This window comes from Rattus norvegicus, chromosome 6 (genome assembly GCF_021556685.1).
Source record: "Rattus norvegicus strain SHRSP/BbbUtx chromosome 6, alternate assembly SHRSP_T2T, whole genome shotgun sequence".
Classification (NCBI taxonomy): domain Eukaryota; kingdom Metazoa; phylum Chordata; class Mammalia; order Rodentia; family Muridae; genus Rattus; species Rattus norvegicus.
Genome location: NC_141539.1, coordinates 143881206 through 143901972, shown reverse-complemented (window position 1 = coordinate 143901972; position 20767 = coordinate 143881206). Strand labels below are relative to the sequence as shown.

At 47.8% G+C, this 20767-nt stretch overlaps 1 protein-coding gene across 3 annotated transcripts in view; it reads right to left on the bottom strand.

Moving 5' to 3' along the window:
• The window catches only part of Ptprn2 (protein tyrosine phosphatase, receptor type N2), a 744317-nt gene that overhangs the window by 76887 nt on the left and 646663 nt on the right, over positions 1-20767 (bottom strand).

The window sequence follows — 20767 nt, the reverse complement described above, 5'->3', positions numbered from 1 at the left end:
GCCTCCAGTTTCCTGCTCTGTTTAAGTTCCTGGCCTAACTTCCCTAGAAGATGGGCTATTATTTGGAAGTGTAAGCTGAAATAAACATTTTCCATCCCAAGTTGCTTTGGTCATGGTATTTCATCACAGCAAAAGTGACCCTAAGTAGAACACTGTCCTATGATCCTATAACTTGTAATCACCTCCTATGACCCTCTTATCCTATGATCTTGGACCTTTATTTCCTGAGCTCTGAGTCCTGCCATTGTTTTCCCATGACCTATGGGGTCAGGAACCTTCTATTATTCCATGACCTTCTTGCCCTCTGATCTAGAATCTTCCATCACTCCATAACCTTCTTGCCCTCTGATCTAGAATCTTCCATCACTCCATGACCTTCTTGCCCTCTGATCTAGAATCTTCCAACACTCCATGACCTTCTTGCCCTCTGATCTAGAATCTTCCAACACTCCATGACCTTCTTGCCCTCTGATCTAGAATCTTCCATCACTCCATGACCTTCTTGCCCTCTGATCTAGAATCTTCCATCACTCCATGATCTTCTTGCCCTCTGATCTAGAATCTTCCATCACTCCATGACCTTCTTGCCCTCTGATCTAGAATCTTCCATCACTCCATGACCTTCTTGCCCTCTGATCTAGAATCTTCCATCACTCCATGACCTTCTTATCCTATGATCTGGAATCTTCCATCACTCCATGACCCTCTTTTCCTATGATCAGGGACTTACCCGTCTCATGGCTCCATCCTGACACCAGTCTACTTAAAGAAAAGCCTGTGCCTGGCACCAACCCCTACTTGTTTCTCTCCATGTTTTCAGCTTTCACTCATCAGGAAACCAACCTTTTCCCAGGGATATTGGTACCTCAGCCACTGTGGAAAAAGTGTTTGCTGGTCTCCTGGGATTCCTATAAAGTTCTGTGACAGATTAAAATTTTGTATTGATGATGGGTACCCTCCAAATCCTCTGAAACTTAGGAGCATTTGAGGTGGAAATAAAAGCCACGTAAGTTGTTTAGGTGAGTGATTTAGACTGCCTCACTCTAAATCTCTGTTCCCCCTCTTCCACTCTTGCAATCCAGAAAACATCTGTAAAACACAGCTCTTGTCCCAGTATTCTGCTGTAGCCCTAACTGGAGGTCAGACCCTTTATCTGGAGACACAGCAATGGCCAAACACTTCTACATCTGAAGTCTTTTGTTCTAACATGTTCTCCTCTTTATAAATGCCCCTCCACCACCTCCAACCTCTCTTGTTCCCACTCCTACTGTTCCTCTTCCTGGGGTCTCTCTGCTACTTTCAGGTTGCATGTATGAGAGAAAGCCTGCAGGATCTTTCTGGGTTTGGCTAATTTTGCTTAGCAATGGCAGTCTCTGGTTCCATCTGATCTCCTGGTGGATGAATGAATGATTTCATTCATTCTTTGTGGTTGAACAAAACACTCCATTGGTCTTAACCTCCTTTGTGTTCAAACCCCAGGCAGGCATTGTTTCTTCAGGGACATTTTCACCTTATGCACACAACAGCTATTCTCAGTGCACACGAGGAGAACCTTCCTCTGTGCACACCATAGGCATCCTGCTCTATGCACACCATGAAGGTAGGGCCTCATGTGGGAGCTAACACGTCCTGTGCTGATGCAGTCAGCACTGGGTACTCAATGAACTGAGGTCCCTGGTTTCTGGGGGCATCTTAAACCAAAGTGCACCAGTGTGCTGAAGGCCACCCTAGGTTATCTGCTGGTAGATAAATGCAGAAGAATGAGAAAGCACGGGGTAAGGGGGGGGATGCAGATAGGAGTGAGCCATGGAGGTATGACCCGCCCTGACCTCAAGGAGCTGGTGCTCGTTATTTGGAGGTTTTGTCCAAGAAGCTAGTTAGGGAAGCTGGTTTTCACGGCGAACAGGATCTTCAGGGAGTGCCAGGTAGCACGTCTTCACCTTTTAGCTGTGCGCTGGGCTCTTGGCAGAGATTTGGGGATCTGAAGGGTGCGTGTCTAAAAGGACTTAGGTCAGCATCTTCCTGATTTTGATCTCCACTGAGATTTGAAGGCCGCCGCTGTCTGGTCAGTTTTTGAGGGAGAACATCCACCTTCCTGCCTGCTGATGCTTCCTGAGGACGGACGGACGCAGTTGACATGTTTTCATCACAATTAAGTGTCGCTGACCGCAGGCGACAAGGCAACCCTGACGCTGGAACTGGGGCATTATACTCCACAGCAAGGAAGTTTCTGTCACTCATAATGAAAGGCTGGAGCAGTGGCCAGGAGGCCTTTAGAGGCCACGCGAGTTTTGGGTGCAGACCTAGCCTGGTGCTGCTCCTGCACCACACAGGGCAGCCACCTTGGCACCCTGCGTAGCAACCGGATGGAGACTTAGGGGTATCGCCCTGAGCCTGGGCCAGTAGAAGTCACAGAAACCGTGATAGTGGTGGCTCTTTGCCCTCACGGAAACAGACACCCGGAAAAGGTTTGTTCTATCACGTAGAATAATGGTAATAAACTCATTCCTTTCAACTCGGACACTCAAAAGGACAGGAGAGCATTCAGAAATAAGCCCACCCGGACCCCCCTGGTATTATTTCACTACTCAAGATACACAAAGAACACCGGTGCCAGCATTAAAGGAGGCCTCTGGGATCACATACGGGGGGAACAAGTAGAAGCTTCCCCACAAAGCACAGTGACGCTGCAAAACAAAAAAAAGCAAGCAAGCATCGGCCCACCTGCGGGGGGTGGGGTGGGTGGGAGGTCTTTTTTTTTTTAAAAAGCAGAGCTTTGGAGCGCTTGATTTGGAGCAATTAGTCCTAGGAAAGCTCTGCTTCCAGCCCTTCCTGTTTTCACTCCAGAGCCCATTACGGCACAATGCCCTTTAATTTACTGATGGTACAGTCAGACCTTTTGTGGAAGAAGACGATCCATTTACATTTTCCCACCTCGTGACAGGCAAGGCTGACCGTGAGGTTTGATTTTTAGAGTCACAAGTGAGACTAATGCTTTTGAAAACAAGGGGTAAGCTGCTTTGCTGCCATTTGGGGGAAAGTGATGACCTTTTTTTTTCTTCTTTTTTCCTTTAAAAAATAAACACTGTCAGCTGTCTTCATTAATGCTCTAAAGGGAAGCATTCCTGTTAAGTGTCTGAATTCCACAAGCAAGACGTTTGAAGTTCAGCAAGAGTGCAAACATATGTAGGAGAAAGTAGGTATGGCCTCTTGCTTCTGCCTCGTGGGCATGGCTGTAAACACTCAAAGGGGGGCACTGGCTTGCTTGCTGGTGACCCGTAGGTACGCAGCTGGTGTCTCCTAAACACTGCCTGTTAACAGAATGTGGCAGGCATGATAAATATACTCAAAACCAGGAGTTGGAAACCCAGGGAAGGAGAGAGTCAGGTGGACAGAGGGGAAGAGATGTGCTCGGAACAGGAGCCAAGGATGGTGAGAAGCAGAGGCACCAGGGTACGGATGACCTCCCTGCCCCTCTTGCTCCCGGGATGCCTGCCCTGCCTGCCATGTGCTGCTTCTGACCTGTGACGGGATGGAGATGGGCTGTCTTGTGGAACCGGACTGGAACTCGTCCTGCTGTGGTTCCGTTCCGCGGGGCACTTAAGAGTGTGAATAGGTACCCACTGCACCATGCAGGACCCCACGAGACCTAAGAGTGCGAGGGTATGTCCTTGCCAGGATCCTTGAGAGTGGAAACCAGACAAGCTATCTCTGGATTCTCCATACAAAGCCCGAGAAGGAGGGACGGGATTAATAGAAATGAGAGGAGTAGAAGCCCTTGGGGAGCTTTTACTTTCGACTGCAGCTTAGAGATTGCTTTCCTGGAACGTTTTGAAGAACCAGGCAACCGCAGAGAAATGCCAAGCTTCCCTCATCCTAGTGACCCCCAGAGTGGCAGACCAGATGAAGCCGGACAGCAGAAGCCTCCTGCGTGGCTAAGAGCTGGCTTTACAGATAAGCATGAACTAGGGTAATTTTCAAGTTTGTGTTCTGAACACTTTGTTTCTCAAGCCGGCCAGCTCTGGCCAGGGACCTGTGGAAGCCGTTTTCAATGTGATTTTTTTTTCCGAGTGGCTAAGAAACGTACCTCCTTCCCCTTATAGAAACCAATCCAACTGTAGGGATAAAATATCGTAAGTCCTTGGTGCAGAAGAAAGACCTCAAAGCTGAAACCTGTGCAGAGAGAGTCCCCAGCTGACTCTTGGGTCAAGGCAGAGAAAACACTTCATGAGCAAGAGAAGACAGACCAGGACCAAGAAGAAGTGGCAAGTTCAGTGTGTGTCTGTCTGTCTGAAACCATGGGCATTGCTAAGTTATGCTTTATTAAGAATCCTTTTCAAGTAATCCTTTTCATGTATTCAGGTGTGGTGCGATTGGCCCTGTCATCTAGGGCTAGGGTGGGCCAAACAGCAAGATCCTGACTCATCCATCCACCATGTCTTTTCTGTACTAAGAACTCCCTGGCCTCGAATGATGCTAGAGGGAAATGCATGCCTCTTTCCAAGTACTGTGGGGAGTGGCTTCTAGGTGGACCTGCTCCTGCCTTCAAGTGGAAACTGAATTAGCCACATTCTACCTGCTTTGAGAGACAAAGGATGAAAGGCTGACTCTGCAGAGGATTCCTGGTTAGCACAGGAACTCTGGCTGAATCTTTACTGCACAGAAAGTCTACTGCACAATGAAAGTATTAGTAATACACTGCCATTGTTCCATAATGCTGATTTTGATATTCCTAACCCAGAATGAAGTCTAGAACTATAAGTCCCACAGACGAAATAGTTCTAGATGTCCACATGGCCTGAGGGGCTGACCCAGACTCTGGGCCTTTAGCTTGTCACTGAGATGCCAGGGTTGGAGCCAGAGACTTTGTGTATGCTAGACCAGCAACTTGCCTCTGAGCTTCACCCCTTAGTACCACGCAGAACTCAGCAGAACTCTGAAAGATGTCCCTGGTGTGCAAAGACACAGAGAGGACTGGTAGGTTTTCAGTTTCCACTGGATTTTATGGTGCAGATTTAGAGAAAAACAAAGCCACAGTTTCTTAAAGCTAAAGTCAAGACTGAATGTGTCAGTGAGCACGGTCTCCCCGAGAAGTGTTCTGACTAATAAGCCTGAACTTTAACTTTATCCTTACCCCCTACTCAAGATGGAGGGTGTGGGGGGACAGGCTTGTTCCTTCATACACTGAGTCTGTTTCATTCTGGGATCTTTCAGTTTGGTATAATATATGGTGTGGCACATGATGGGGTCACAGTTCACACAGAGTCTCAGTGTGAAGGCTATAGGGCATGGCGCTGCTTTGGTGACGATGACAATCCTTGCATGTTCATAAGACCAGGCCGTTGTTCTCCAAGGTGTTCAAAGATTTCCAAATGAACAGTTTTATGAATCTCATTATCTTATTTAACATCTTAAAAATTAAGGTTATATGAACATTGGTAAAATACGATGATGAATAAGAAATGAAAGTAATTAAGAGTATTGTGCCACCTTTTCCTGGAGTGCAGAACTGTTAATATTTACAGTCAGGGCAAGGCGGTTCGTCTGGCAAGCTGGGTCTGCAGTCCTGGGGCTGCACCTAGTTAAGGCTGGTTGTCCCGGCTGCCTCTGCCCTCCTATTGCTGTCAGTTACTCTCAACCAGCTAGTTTGATCAGCACATCCTATGAGTCTGAGTACTGCAGGTACTGGGGCCCAACCCTCAGCTTGTGAAAGCTCAGGTCTGAGGGGTAGATCCCCTTAGTGGAGAGTCCCAGGACACAGATAAACATAATTAACAAGATGGCATCTCGTGGTTACCCAGGGACAAAGATACAAACTGAAAGGTGTGAGGGTTCAGTTGGGATAGGCACAAGGTTTATGGCCTTGGAATGGCTCTGGGTCAAGCAGGAAGGATCTAGAAATGTAAGGCTTGGGGTATTAAGAAGGGGTGGGGCAGGGGGAGCAGCAAAGCTTCTAGTCTGAAGTGAGAAAGGGTTTGGAACGTTCCAGAGAGGAGATGGCTGGAAGGGAGAGAGAGAGGCAGAGTGGAGCTGCCAGCTTGGTCATTCAGAAGCTTGGCTGTGGCAAGGAGCCAGAAGTTTATTTTAAGAATGAGGGGGAAGCCATTGCATCTGCAGTAACAGAGGCATCCGATGACAGAGCTTCTGAAAGGTCGTTCTGCACAGGGCAGACTGATTACATAAGCTGGGACTCCTGCTGCTTCCCGGATCCCACCGCACTGGCTGAGCTCTGCATGAGAAGGGCAGAGAGATGGGCAGGTGTGCTGTGAACCCTGGTGCAGAACACACTAGACCGATCTCAGTCCATTTAACCCATTCTGTGCTGCCGTACCTTCCTCGTTTCCTCGAATTTCGGCAAGCACTGTGCTGCAAAAACACTTGAGCTGTTTAAACTCTAACCCAGAAAGAAACAGTTCTTATGAGTTGATCTAACAAGGCCTTGGTGAAATGAGGTCAAAGCCTGAGAGGGAAAAAAATTTCATCAATGACCTTGACGATTCTAAAATTTTTCAGACTTTCGTTACATAGGCCACTGTTTGGACATTTGGTTAATAGCTCTATCGAGCTGTGGGAAACCTCATCAAAGGTAAGTGAACTCAAAGTGGCACCAAAAATTAACAGCCAGTGGCTCAATCGAGGACTTGTAATATGAGAACAGGCTCGGCAACAGGGAGCACCGGACATGCCTTTCCCGAAGGTAAGGTGATTCTTGAGACACATATAGAGCTTAGCTCCAACAGGCCTCACAATGCATGATACACCACAACAGGCACAGTCCCGACAAGTGGACTATTCTGGAGCGTGGGGATGCTGCACTGCCCCTCGGACCTCCTGGGTTCCAGGCATTAGATTATCTCTGCAGTGTTGCCAGAGGACATAGAATATTTCATGAACCATTCATACACAGGAGGCTGAGGGGCTCCAGCCTGTAAGATATATTCAGACTGGGATGAAGACGATAGCAGATTTGGGGAAACGTCACACGTGCACAGCATACTGTAGCTCCTATCGTCCTCCCTGGCTACCTAACTGTGAGGTGACACCGAACTTCCTGAAGAAGAGCTCCAGGTCTGCAACAACCTAAGGTAAGTCTAATGTGTATGGTTTACCTGAGAGACTGGCTACTCCAGGCCTCCCGAGCTTCAAGCTTAACACCCTCTTTCTCTCTCACTCAGGAGTCTCCACCCACACTGGGTTACAGACGTAGTCCTTAGTCAGCACCCTGAATTCAACAGACAAAGAATGATGGCGATTTTAGGGCTCCTCTAAGATAAGTCTCTCTCTCCTTCCCGAGAGACTGCCTGGCACAGGACCTGTCACTTTCTGTGCAATCAGTAAATACCTCCTGAATAACAAAGGATAGGGCTCCTTCCAGTCCCGCTCCAGGGCTTCTGACTGAGTGTGGCCGAATGCTGGTCACATACATGGCTCAGAAACCTTCCTGAAGTCCTACCTCGTCCACTCTGGACAGGGAGGTGGAGGAGCTGCACGGCAGTGGGTCAGACAATAGGTTCCAGCTTCTCACAAAACAATCTTCGCCAGCAGTATTTACTGTTCATTATCTACAACCCAGCCAGCCACGAGATGGGGGCAAAGGCAGATGTCTGTGATATTAAACAATTAAATGTTCATTTTTTCTTAAAATATCTGCACATCTGTTCATTTTTTTTTCTCCAGCCTCGGCCTTTCCCTCTGGCTGTCGTAGAGACTCACCCTAGCCGGCGTATGTGGGAATATTGCATAATCCATTCCCAGAATGCATGAGTAGATCTTTACCCCATAAAATATTCATTCGCTCTCAAAAATATTTGCACCCTGCTGTCAAATGTAGACAAATTCACACGGAGTATCGGAAAATGGCCATTTTAATGGGGGAACGCTTCCCCTGAGTTTCTCTTTGCGCTGAAATATATTCTCCAAAATTATTTTCATAAAAAAAGATTAACAATTTCGACGCTAACTGCTAATCCCTTTTCATTTAAACCTCTGCTGATAAAATTCTTTGCTTGTCATTCAAATGTAAGTAATAATTATAGATTGTGGGCCTCCGTCTCGGGCCTCATTAATGATAAATTGTGTGGAAGTGTGAAGCCAAAGTCAGCTTTGATACATCTCGAAACTCAATTTCCACGGCTTCCCTTAGCTATGTACAATTAATTATACAGTTAATAAGGGAAATACGCTAATGAAAGGAATGCTATTTACCCAGACTGCCTGCCTTTACCAAATATCCTTTGTATGTTTCTCTCCTTGTAATTTTGGTATACAGACAGTTTAAAACAAAACAAAACAAAACAAAAAACCCAATACAATTGACAGAGTGGTAGCTTTTAATGCCAGTCTGCAGCTACTCTGACTAGGAACAAGGCTAAAGGAGTTCTAATCCAATTTTATATTTCTACTGACTTCTGCTTTTTCAAAGTCCTAAAATAGCCATTTGTCAAATAAATAATTGCCACCAGGCTACTGCACTGCACCAAAGATACAGTTTTCTCTGTGTGTTGAAAACACGGAGACTTTTAGAAGAAATTACGTGGAAGACAAAAAGGGAGCGCTCAGACCTTCTGCACAGACCTGCACTCTTTTCTCATTCCCCGAACCTCCCTTAGAACAATCAGATCCGCTCATTCTGTTTGGACAATCAAAGTTTGACCACAGATGGATTAGCAGACAGCAGTGCTACTCTCTATGGAGAAAGATACCACCTTCTCGGGCTTCGGCAAAGACTAAACTCAGAAGAGAACTACAAAAGGCAAGCTGGATAAAGCTGGTTTTGTTTGCTCTTTACAGCACACAAGGACATATGCAAAAGGCCCACTGCAAGTCTCTGTTTTACAAAACATATTTGTATTAACACAGGTCGCTGAGTATTCTTTACAAAACGAGAAAAGTAGCCATTTGGTTCCAGTCATCACCACATCCCTTTGACATAAATAATGCACTTTAAAGTATGAGATCTTTTAAAAAATTTTTATTAGTAAACCAACGCTGTACTCCAAGGGGTTAAGGGGAAAGGCCAGGGATAAAGGGTTTAAAAAGCACTCATGAAGTGCACTTCTGATGACCAAGCCCACCCTTTTAGCAGGGAAACAGATTCTCTGGGGAAAAAAACAAAAACAAAAACCAGTTTCCACAGCATACAATACCTAATGCTCCCTACATGCTGGGACCCTGTAAAGTAGCACAGTGGTGCCTGTTGCCCACTTCCACACAGACATTTGGAGCAACGTCAGGCAGTGCTGGTGCCTTTAAGAGCCTCCTCCTGGACCCCTGCTGTGGAATATTTCTGAATGTAGAGTTACAGAAAATTCGTCTGTTTAAACCAGCCCTCCACCCACCTCACACCAACTGGATGATCTGCAAAATCCAAACAGCTGCTTCCAAGTCACAACAACAGGGGGCTGCCGTTCTCAAACACCCAATGCTTTCCTATTCCCCAAACCAGCACAAGAAGGCCCAGTGGAGACATTTCTGCTCTGTGGATGACGACAGTGGTTAGAGCAGGGAAACCTTTGGGAAGCGGGAAGAGGAGGGATGGTTGCTTAGCAACGCACAGCAGCCTTGTGGTTACAAAGCAGCGGGCTTTTCTTAGCAGCAGCCTTTTATATTCTGTGCCAGTGATGTAGTCATTACGATTTTCTGATGAAGTTTTTAGGAAGAATAAAGAATTCCAGCAAGTGCTGTGAGGTTACCCAGGACAGTGACACAGGCGGGGGCTTTGTTTCACGAATGGTTAGGATACTGGATTCTCTAACACGTTAGAGAATATTTGCAGAGATTTTGAATGTGTCCACTGGAAGCAGAGAGCTTTGATTTTTTATCTTTCTAAAGCTAACAGGCTACATGCTCGTGAGAAATAACGTACAGTCAAAGAAAAATGACTCTGAACCTGTAAGACAACATTACACAAAACCAGAACCCTTGTGCTCAATTCTCCACCAGACAGAGGACTTAAGCCCTGGAGGTCTAGCTGTCTCCTCCACCTCCTCAGACCTTCCTAGAAAAGGAAAATGGCTAAAAAAGTCAGTGAAGTCAAAAGTTAGTCTGCAACCCAGAAGGCCCCCACCACACAGTCGCATCCGGTTATCCCAGACAAGTACCTGCACGAGGGCCAGTAGAGTACCTGACAGCACAAATGTTCACATTTTACGGTGAAATTTAGAGTGAAGACCATCACCTATTCTTAATCTGTTCCTAGCTTAATGCCAGTCATATTGTGAGGTGCCCAGATCACAAGCCACATATTTACCAGGCTTGACAGGTGAAGCAAGAGTGACTGCCAGTGTCCTCCCGCCTACGACACCTGGTTATCTCCCAGGCCAGTGCTACGCACAGACGCAATTTCCTCCTGTGCTCACCTGCTGCCTGAGCTGTTGCTCTTCCTCATTTCCTCTTCTTTTTTAAATACGAGATCTTGTATGTGGCCCTTGGCTGGCCTGGATTCTCTATGTAGAGCAGGCTGGCCTCGAACTCACATAAATATTCATGCCTATGTCTCCCCAGTGCGGGGGTTAAAGGCTTGTGTGCACTGCCTGGCTTCTTTGAGGACAGCCGCTGTAAGGTGACTGTCTTCTGGGCACGGAGCACGAGGGTGGTTTTTAGATGCAGCAGTTAGTAGGACGCGAGATTCCACGCAGAACAGTACTTCACTGCACCCTGTGTTTAATCTGCACACAGTGTTTCTAGTAACATGAAAATCGAGAAAGCCTCGAGTGTCTTCCTCTGCAAGACATCTCAAGACCCTACAGACATTGGGAAAATGGTAGCCAACCCATTTACAAAACTGAGAGCCATGTCCAGGAATACAGAATGAAGAGGAGAGAAGAGGCACCCAAATCCTTGAGAGAGGGGAAGGGCAACGTAATTGTCTCCACCTAAAACTAGGATCTGTATATAAAGAAAAACCACCACCGCCACCACCACCAGCACCACCACCACCACCAAAACCAAACCAAACTAAACCCTACAAGAGGCAGGGAAGGGATATGAGACTCCATATAAGCCAGAACCCTGTGGGGCTTGCATGCTCAGTGAAGAGGTGCACAGCATGTCTGTTCCCATGGAAACGGCAATGTTCTGAGACATTTAATCTTATCTACAATTAAGGTTCAAACCAACCACATCTGGGCACATCTGGGACGCTCAGGTGAATATCAACGAGGAAAAATGGCCCTGTTTTCATGATAGTCTGCAGTGTTTGACAAACACACATAAACCCCTCACAAAGTGGTAACTTTAGCACAGGGTCACACAAAAAATCCTGAGGTCCAAGCCCTCTCTAAGGAGCTCCAAGTCTGAACATGGCAAGACGACAGCTGTCCCCCAGGCACAAAAGCAAACAGGCCAGAGAGGAGAGGCCTTGGGAGCTTGGGAAGAAGAATCACACGTGTTTGCTTGTCCCCCTCGAAGGTATTAAAAGTAAAAACCAACAACACTGTCGATCACACCAAGCAGGTGTGAAAATGAACTGAACAGATGCAAGCAAAAAGATACTCTTTGAAATTACAAATACAGCGGGTGGGCTAGATTGCAGTTGATACTGCTGAAGAGAGGTCTCAAGTACTGGAGGACAGGTTTAGGGAAGTTCCTGTGAACACAAGATAGAGATAAAGAGCGAAGATATGAAAAAGATTTAAGAGATAGGGATGTCCAATATACTTCTACTACAGGAGAGGATGACAAGAGAGTCAATTTTAAATAACAAATGGCGGAATGATGATATTAGCTCAGTGGCAGAGTACTTAGTTACATGTATAGGATCCTAGACTCAATTCTTACTACAGAAAAACAGAATTAACAGAAGGCGAGAACTCTCAGACTGAGGGATCACAGTAGGTTTGGGGTGGGGGGGATAAAGTTCCGATAAACTGCCCCTAAGTTCTTACCTTTATACCCATAGATTACACTAACCTCTCAACCCTCATCGGAGAGGTCTCCTTTTGTGGTAGAAGGCAAGGAAGACAGAGACCCATGGTCTCAGAGAGACTATATATGCTTTAAGTAGATGGTCCTGTACTTATGCTCTTATAGGCAGTGCTAGGGGACTCGGTGGGTTTCCAGACAAAGCATGTGAAGTGAGAGGAAAGTGGGAAGGATCTAGGGGAGACGTGGGAGGGGAGGAGCTAGAGGGCTGGACCCATCCTTGGTCCTGTTTCATAGATGAGAGATGTGGAGACCATGATGTTTAATGTCACCCTAGACACAGTGTCCCTGGCTCTGTGGCATCATTTTTCTCTGTGCTGTCCTTTCTTGCTCCAGGAGAGGACACCATCCGTGGACTATGATTGAGGCCCTCTCCTTCAATGGATGCTGTCTCTTAATGCTCTTCCCTTCCAGCAAACAGACAGGATATTTGAGGAAGGGAACGCTGGCCTTTTGGTTCAGTGAACCTTGGTAATTCATGTGGATGGGGTCATAGACCCACACACTGCTGCCCAGTGGCCTGTTTCTTCTGCAGGTCTCCTAATCACAAATAGCCCTGAGTGTCCTGTGAGGCTGAGCCACTTGTAGGGTTTCCTCCCTGTTCCACGGGGTTGCTTCTTAGCAACAAAGACCTTGTGGCAACCTCCACCAAAGTCTGGTGAAGGAAGGGGTCTCCCAGCAAAGCTCACAAAAGTACTTGGCTCTAGCTCTCCTTTCTCTAGCTTTTCACCCTAAACTAAGTGTAAGCTTCCCAAGAGTGAGGCACCAGTCATTTCTATTGAGAGCACACAAAGGTGGCAAACACCGGGCAGTTACGCTCCCTCACGATGTTTGCAGAGCTGCAGGGTACGATGGAACCTCAGTATGTACATTTTACAAATCTTTATCTAAGTGCATGAGTGGCCTGAGCAGCCAGGTGTCTCCGTTGAAATAGTAGAGCTGTCTTTCAACCCAGCTCTGGGTGCCTACAAGCCACGGCTATGGAGACACCAAGTGGACCCAGCGCATACCCCTGGGGTTGGCTCACCTGCCAGATCTATGGAGGATGGCCCGGTCAGCTTGCAGGCGTCTCTGTCACCAGCATTCAGGAAGCCCGCGACGAGTGACACCTTTGGGTCCTGTTTCAGACACAGGTTTCCCGGCTTCCCCTGGTGAGTGTCGTTTGTGAGGCTGTTGGTTCCAGCCTTAGCATTTTGATTTTTATTTTTACTTCACTCAGCGGATACTCCTAGAATGTTTATTTATTCTGCTTCATTCACTTCATGTACTACGAGGTCCACGAAGAGTGGAAATGGCAGAAAGCGACAATGAGGAAGAGCTTACGATCAGAGGTGCCTGATCCACCCATCACCCCCACACCCACCCGACGCCCATCACGATCCACCTGGGGCGGCTGTGCTCTTTTTACACAGAGTCCCCATGTGCCACCCACCCTCAAGAGACAAAACTCTACCTCAGACTGCGGGGTACATAAGCCATGGCTGGGCCTTACTGTGTGCCTCACTCGCTCTGGTTGAAACTGGCCCGTGACATTTTTCTTTAAGTAGCCAGATACAAAGCAGAAGAGACGAGAACAGAAATCCAGAAGGCGGGGAAGTTGAGTATCAGCAACTCTAATGGTTTATATAGCCAAGTAGATGTTCAGATCATTTTTTTTTAAATAACAAAAAGAACCCTGCCTTTTCACACCCAAACCACAAGATAGCTGCTGAATAAAGAAGAGTCCAATCAATACTCTGTCTCTATTACACCCAGGCCACCCGTACAGAGCTGGCACCCCAGCCCTGACCATAAGAGGCCTGGAAGTTACCCCTTAGGAGGGTCCAAAAGTATTTTCCGTCATAGCAGCAGGAGATCCACAGAGGTAGCCCATGGGAAGTGTGGGTGGCAGTGTAGGATGACTTTGCTGATGGGGCTCCTGTGGCCCGTGAGGCTGGCAGCAGGTGCCTACAGCCTCCTTTCCCCCACACGCCCTCGGTTCCCTGCTCCTCTATGAGCACTGGCTGGCACTCACTACAACTTGAGCTAGCCTGAAGCAAATGAGCCTCCTGAACTGCCTTAGGACCTTAATGAAGACTGTGCGTTCTTCATCCATGGGAGTCAGTACCAGAATGATAGGGGATGAGTGGCTTGGCTCTCCTCTGGAAAGCAGTGGGATTTATCACAGCTCTCCCTGCAGCCAGAGAACATCCTATCACCAGAACCTGTGGTCGACGACAAGTGAGGGAAGGCTTAGGACTCGCTCAGCTTGCCTGTGGTGTGGGGGAGAAAGACACCCTTATGAGCTGTGACTGTAAAAGCTTGATGCTGAGGACAGGCCTTGGGGGAGAGCCTACCAGGCCTCATCATGGGCTTCTGGTCTCTAGGACCACAAGACTTAACTCCTATCTTAAGCTTCAGTCCTAGCAGACTGGGATCTGAGGCCAAAGACCCAGCACAGCCTCCCACACGCCTTCCAGAATGTTCTTTTCACTGGTACCTGGGAAGTGGGTGTCTGTACCAGAGCGGCCCTGCCCTGAGTCAATGTAATTCAGTCTTGCACACAGAATCGAGTGCGCCTGAGACACCCGGATGCGCACTTATATGGTAACTTATGACATAATTCTGACAAGACCAGATTTTTTCTGTTTGTTCTTTGTCCTTAAACTTTGCCCTAGAGAATCGATTTCTACCTCTTCTGGGATGGCAGCACTGCCGTCACCCGTAGACGAGTAGCTGAACATTGAGGGAAGAGACAGAACAAGCCCCCTGATTATTGATAAACATCCGTTTGGTTCTGGCTCTGTGGTACATGTATGGGGTTGAAGGCCAGTGCTCAGTCTTACCCTGAATATGCATGATCACCTCCCATCCAGAAGGAATTGTTGGGGCTCACGCCATGTTGGCCACAGGCATGCAGTAGGGGCTCATGCAGGTTTCTGTTTAAATGACCAGCTCCTGGTTCCCAGCCCACCTTCAGCGCTTCACCATGAGCAGAGTACTGTGTCAGTGGTCTGAGGCCAACAGGGCCAGATTGAAGAAAGACTCTATGTTTTATACCTGTGACTACACCTCATGCCTGGCCGCATACCCTGAGTTGACCCCCCGTGCCCTGAGCCCAATCCTGCATCTTGAGCCTGTTTTCATTTCTGAACCTGACCCAACATCTCAAGCCCAGCCTCATACCCTAAGCCTATATACCCTGCCCCTAAGTCCATGGCTGCTCTGGGAGGTCCTATCCTGTGCTGACCTCTGGTCATCTACAGTGTGGACACCAGTTGCTTTGTACCTCTAGACCTTTGGCTTCTCCATCTGAAGTCCACGAGAAAAGGGCATGGCCCGGTGGCTCTCAGCAGACCCCTGTGCTTTGCTGGTGCTCAGGGGCTGTCTTCTGTTCTCTGTTCTGTGATGAGAAGCCGTCGGTAACCATGTTGGAACTTTTGGTGCTTTGTGATTTTATATCTGCTCTGGCCTTTATGGTCTTCATCTGTGAAATGGGCTCAGCCTTGGGTCTTGCTTGGTGGGTTTCTAGGAATTGTACTATACAATGACTCAAAGGAGCTGGTCACTGTGAAGAGTAAGGGGACCCAGGCCTCTGTTCCACTTTGTCTTTACTGTGAGCATAAAAATAGTTTTAAAATATCCACATTCGGGGTTGGGGATTTAGCTCAGTGGTAGAGCGCTTGCCTAGGAAGCGCAAGGCCCTGGGTTCGGTCCCCAGCTCCGGGAAAAAAGAACCAAAAAAAAAAAAATATCCACATTCAGGTTGCTTCCCTTCACTAAGCCCTGTGGGCCCAGCAGCGGTGAATACTCACTTTGTTTTGCACACATTCACGCCCCGGAGGCTCCCAGCTCTTGATACCAAGCAACCAACTGATATTTTCTCATGACTGCCCCTCGGCACACACATCCACACCACTCCTACCCCCTTCCACGATGCTTTGTTGACTCAAGCAAATCTTAGGATGCTGTAAGGTTCTCAGCTCCTCACGAGGCCAGTCGTGTGGAAACATCTCCCCACAGAAGGCAGGCACAGTACGGGAATATCGTAAACTCTAGTCTGCATCTCTATCTTAAGTGATGGTTTCTCCAGAAGGCAGGTTCCCACACTTTGGTGGTATTAGGACAGTCCCAAAGGGTCACTTTAGCAGCTGTCCTTGTCACAGAGTTCTGTGAGCTCTGACCTCCCGTGAACATCTCACACCGTGCGCATCGATTAAGAAGAGCTCAAGCCGTACAGGATACTGTCTCCGGTTCATTACCCACGTGGCTTGCACCCTGTCAGCCTCTACTCACCTTCCTCACCTACTCCAAGATGGCTGCCCCTGCTCTGCCCCTCAACCCACTTCTTACCATTTAGCCCATCTTCCAGAGCAGCTGCAATGAGGGAGGAGTCTGGAATACCAGGACCATTCCCCGAGCTCCTTCAAAACTAACTGAAATCTTGGTTGTTTTGTTGCTGCTATTTAACTTTTGGTTTTTTCAGGCAGAGCCTTTCTGAGTAAACCAGGTTTGTTTCAAACTGGCAATTCTCCTGCCTCAGTCTGAGAGTACTGGGGTTTTAAGTATATGCCACCCACTAACTTTGTGTGTGAGAGTGTGGTGTATGTATGGGGGTTTGTGCACCTGTGCAGAGGCCAGAGGAAGTTGTTGTGCATCCTATTCTGTCCCTCTTTGCCTTGTTATTTTAAGGTGAGATCTCTCAGTGACCATCAAGCTCAGGCCGTCCTCCTGTCTCCCCCATGGTCCCCCCATGCCTGGGGTTACAGGCATGTGCACAGCCATGTCTAGCTGGTTTGTTTGTTTGTTTGTTTTATGGTGGGGCTGGGATCTGAACTCAGGATGTCATGCAGCAAACACTCTTACCACTGAGCCATCTCAACAGCCCTCAAACTTGGAATCCTATAAAAAGCATTATTGTTTAATATTATGGAAAGTTATAGGGTAGGGCCCATTGCTATCTCTTTCTGTCTGTGTGTCTGTCCTAACATCTCTTGATCGTGTTCACACCAATTACCCTCTTTTCTTCTCTCTCCCGTCCCACTAGACCTCTATTCTTCCCAACTGCCTCCCCCCTACTACGTGCACACGTTATCTTTTCAAAATTTAGGTTCTGCGTACGAGAAGCACCCAGTCTTTGTCCTTCCGAGCGTGGCCTGTTTTTCATGATGCTTTCTGCCTCCTACAGATAGCATGATTCCATCCTTCTTTACAGCTGACTAATACTCCACCCGAGATCTGAATCACACTTCTTTACCAATCACCAGCTGATGTACGCATAGACTGGTTCTGTAGCTCGGCTGTTCTGAACAGTGCAAGAATAAGCATAAATGTGTAGATTTCTCTGCATGCTGCTGTAAGGTTCCTCTGGGTATACTCCCAGGGCCGCCATAACTCTCCTCTATGGTGGTTCTACTTTTAAAACACTTGTAAAAAGTCCTGAAAATTTATTAGTTAGTTAGTTAGTTAAAGGCAGGGTATTGCTATGTAGCCCTGGAACTCCCTACATAATCAGGATGCCTGCATCTCAGAGATCCTCCTGCCTCTGCCTTTTGAGTGCTAGGATTAAAGATCTGCATAACCAGGTCCAGCAGAGATTTGTAAATCTTATTACATTTTATTTACTTACTTAGTGTGCTTGGCTGCGTGGGTGCATACATGCTACGGTGCCCCTTAGAGTCCAGAGGGTGACTGACTGCCGACGGTGGTCTCACCTTCTGTGTGGGTCCTAGGATTGAACTCCGGTTGTCAGTCTTGGTACTGGGTCAGTCTTTACGCACTGAGCCAGCTCTCCAGTCCCAAGAGATTTTGAATGTTTAAAAGTTGCTTTCTTCTACATGAGGAAGAACGTGCACAGGTGCTTGTGTTTTTGTGTCTGGCTTATTTCCTTTCGGGTGGTGCTTTCTTGCCCCACCCATTCACACAGCCAGTGATCCACTGTGGACCACTGTCATGATTTCTCTATCCACGAACAGAGGCTTCTGCCCTCTCGCTCTGAGTGCAGAGCAGTAGTGACGAGAGGTTGGAGGAGGATGGACGAGGGAGAATGGATCTGATGATCATCACGTGCTGACATATCATGCTGGGCCCCGTGCATATGCACAATTAACGTGTTGATCAAAAATAAAATATTTTAGAGGGTACTCTTGAAGAAAATAAAGACAGAAGAATGATAATAACAAGAACATCAAAGTCTAGCCGTAGAAGGGGCTGGGCTTTTGGAGCATGGCCTTGGGTGGCAACCTGCCTCCTGTACTTTGTGGCTCCCCTGTGGCTGTAGGGGCTTGGTTCTTCTGCCGGTGACTGCCTGCCAGTGTGGGTGATGCACTGGGGGTGACACAGCCTAGTAAGGTCTCAGTCTGGTGGAAGCTTTTTCCTCCCACATGAGTCTCCCTGACACTTGAGTCCTTGACCTGTGGAGGGACAGCAATTCCAAGGGGTCTTGTTCTTATAATCTAGCATGAAGGTATAGAACATAAAGGAATGTCTGAGGCCAATCCTGGTGGGAAGAGCCACATGGCTTCCCACAGTGGGCTTGCCTGCTGGACCACTTGAGTACTCCATTACAGGGGAAATATTCAGTAACTGATGTATCCCAGTGTTCAATTTTGAGTCAGCATGGCTTTATGGGGTGCACTTATTGCCAACATGGAGTTGAAACCATTTCTGTTCTTTGTTTTCTTTCGGTCTTTAAAAATAATATTTATTTATGTGTATAGGTGTTTATGTGCCACCTGTGTGCAGTGCCGGGGGAGGCCAGAAGAGGGTGTCAGGTTCCCAGAACTGGAGTTTATGGGTGGTTGCAAGCTGCCTGAGGGTGCTGAGGATTGAACTCTGTTCCTCTGGAAGCAGTGTCTCTCAATCCCTTTCTTTAGTCTTTAAGCTCAAACGACACACTTTGCCCCCATGCTCCATTAGACCAGCGTTGTGACTGAATACCCAGTGGCCCCCTCACTCATCCCTACCATGCGTTTCAGCTCATTTGTCTTGCCAGCTGGCCAATTAGCAAGCACTTCCCCACTGAGGGTCAGGGTGACTGATCACTGCAATTACCTTCCCTGTAGCTCTAATGAGCCAAGGTCAATTGCAAAGGGCTGAAGCGCATGGCTCCCATAGCCTGTGCAGAGAGGACCAGCATAGGACTTGACCCTGGGCTGCTGGACACATGCTTCCTTGGCCTCAATCCTGGCCCAGACCCATTCTTCTGAAGCCTGAGAGGAGGCTCACAGCTTGTGTTCTAAGCGGCTGGGATCTGGGAAAAGTGCTGAACATTTTGGGCTTCTTGGGTCCTGTACCAGAGAAATTCTGAGGCAAGACCCTCTGAAACCATGATGCCACCTGAAAAGGGAGATAGGACTACTGGGTGTGGAGAAAACAGAGATCTAAGGCATAACCCAGGCCTTCATGGCTTCAGTGACTGGGCAGTCCTGCCTCCTGGTAAGCATCCTGGGAGAAGGTATTCGGTCACAACTCCTGCTGTGGAAGCTGTAATTCCTTGAAATACCTCACTCCCTGGAGCTTACAGTCTGGGCAAAGGGAATTAGAATGGGTGCAAGGGACCTTCACAGGTCTGAATGAATTCCTAGATTCCAGTGTGGAAGGTGGATGAAGCCATGAATAGGTTCAGGAAGATGCCTGTGATGAGCTCTAGTGGTACCATTGGTCTCTACCTAGGCTGCCATGCTTTAGGTCAGAGAGGTCTTGGCTAATTGTAGGTTGGGCTCCCCCACTCCACCCCAACTCCCTCCACTGCAATCAGAATTGTCACTCGTGTCCAAACACGATTTCTCTTTTTAAAAAAATGGATTTCATGCATCACATAGGCACACGGCATAACTAAGTTGTAACTGAAGTCGAGAAATGAATGCCAGATCACAAGCACTGAAGTGAACCACTACTGACGAGCGCACGTACTGACTCCTTCACCCCAGTACGTTTGCTGTGGATCTGCTCTGCTGTGGTTCTAGAAGGGATGACTGTCTGAGCCCTTGGGAAGTCAGATCTAAGTTCAGTGATCGCTGTCTGTAAGGAGGACATCTGCCACAGTAAGAGGCTGAGGACACCGAACTCCACGGATGTGCACAATGAACACGAGTCAGGAAGAAACTAGGAGCATGGAATGTCTGCAGAGTAAATGATAAGCTGTCTTCCCCGGGTGTGGGAAGTCCTCTCCTGCTGCCTGTATCCCAGAACAACATTGTGCGGTTCTCCTATTTTCAGAAGAAATAGAACCAAACAGAACAGGGACAAGTCACGGACAGCATATGAGAGGCCATGTGTCATCTGGGGCATGGACTGCTGCCTACCTCTGCCTCTGTATGTCCAACTGGACCTCGGTTAGCAAGATCCCTGAAGTGCTGACTTGGAAACTTACAGAATCTTCTTGGTCAACGTGGCTTCTGCCTGGCCTGTTGGATCCACCAGGAGACTTGTTAGCTTCCTGTGGCCACCAGAGCATACTGGGACCAGATAAATCAGCTAAGGAAGGCACTAACCCTAACCCTATCCCTAACCCTAGTTCTAGGTAAGAGTATAAAGACAACTTACAGGGCTGTTCTGAGGGAGGAAGGCTACCTGTGCTCCCCTGAGCCATGATCACACAGGTGTTTCTAAAGCAGGGAACTGGACTCTGCCTCAGGCTAGAAGAGACCCTGATCCCACTTGAAAAATTAACACAGGCATGTGTTGTTTGTTTTTGTCTCACGTTCCCTCAACAGGAAGGATGCTTGACAGGCTAGGATGGCCAACGGACAGCCTGAAGAAGCTCTGAGATGTAGATATCTCTGTTAATGAAACTGGAAAATAATATTATACCACAAGGCAGTGCAGACTGCCCATCCTTGATCACTGCAGAGAAAATGTACCA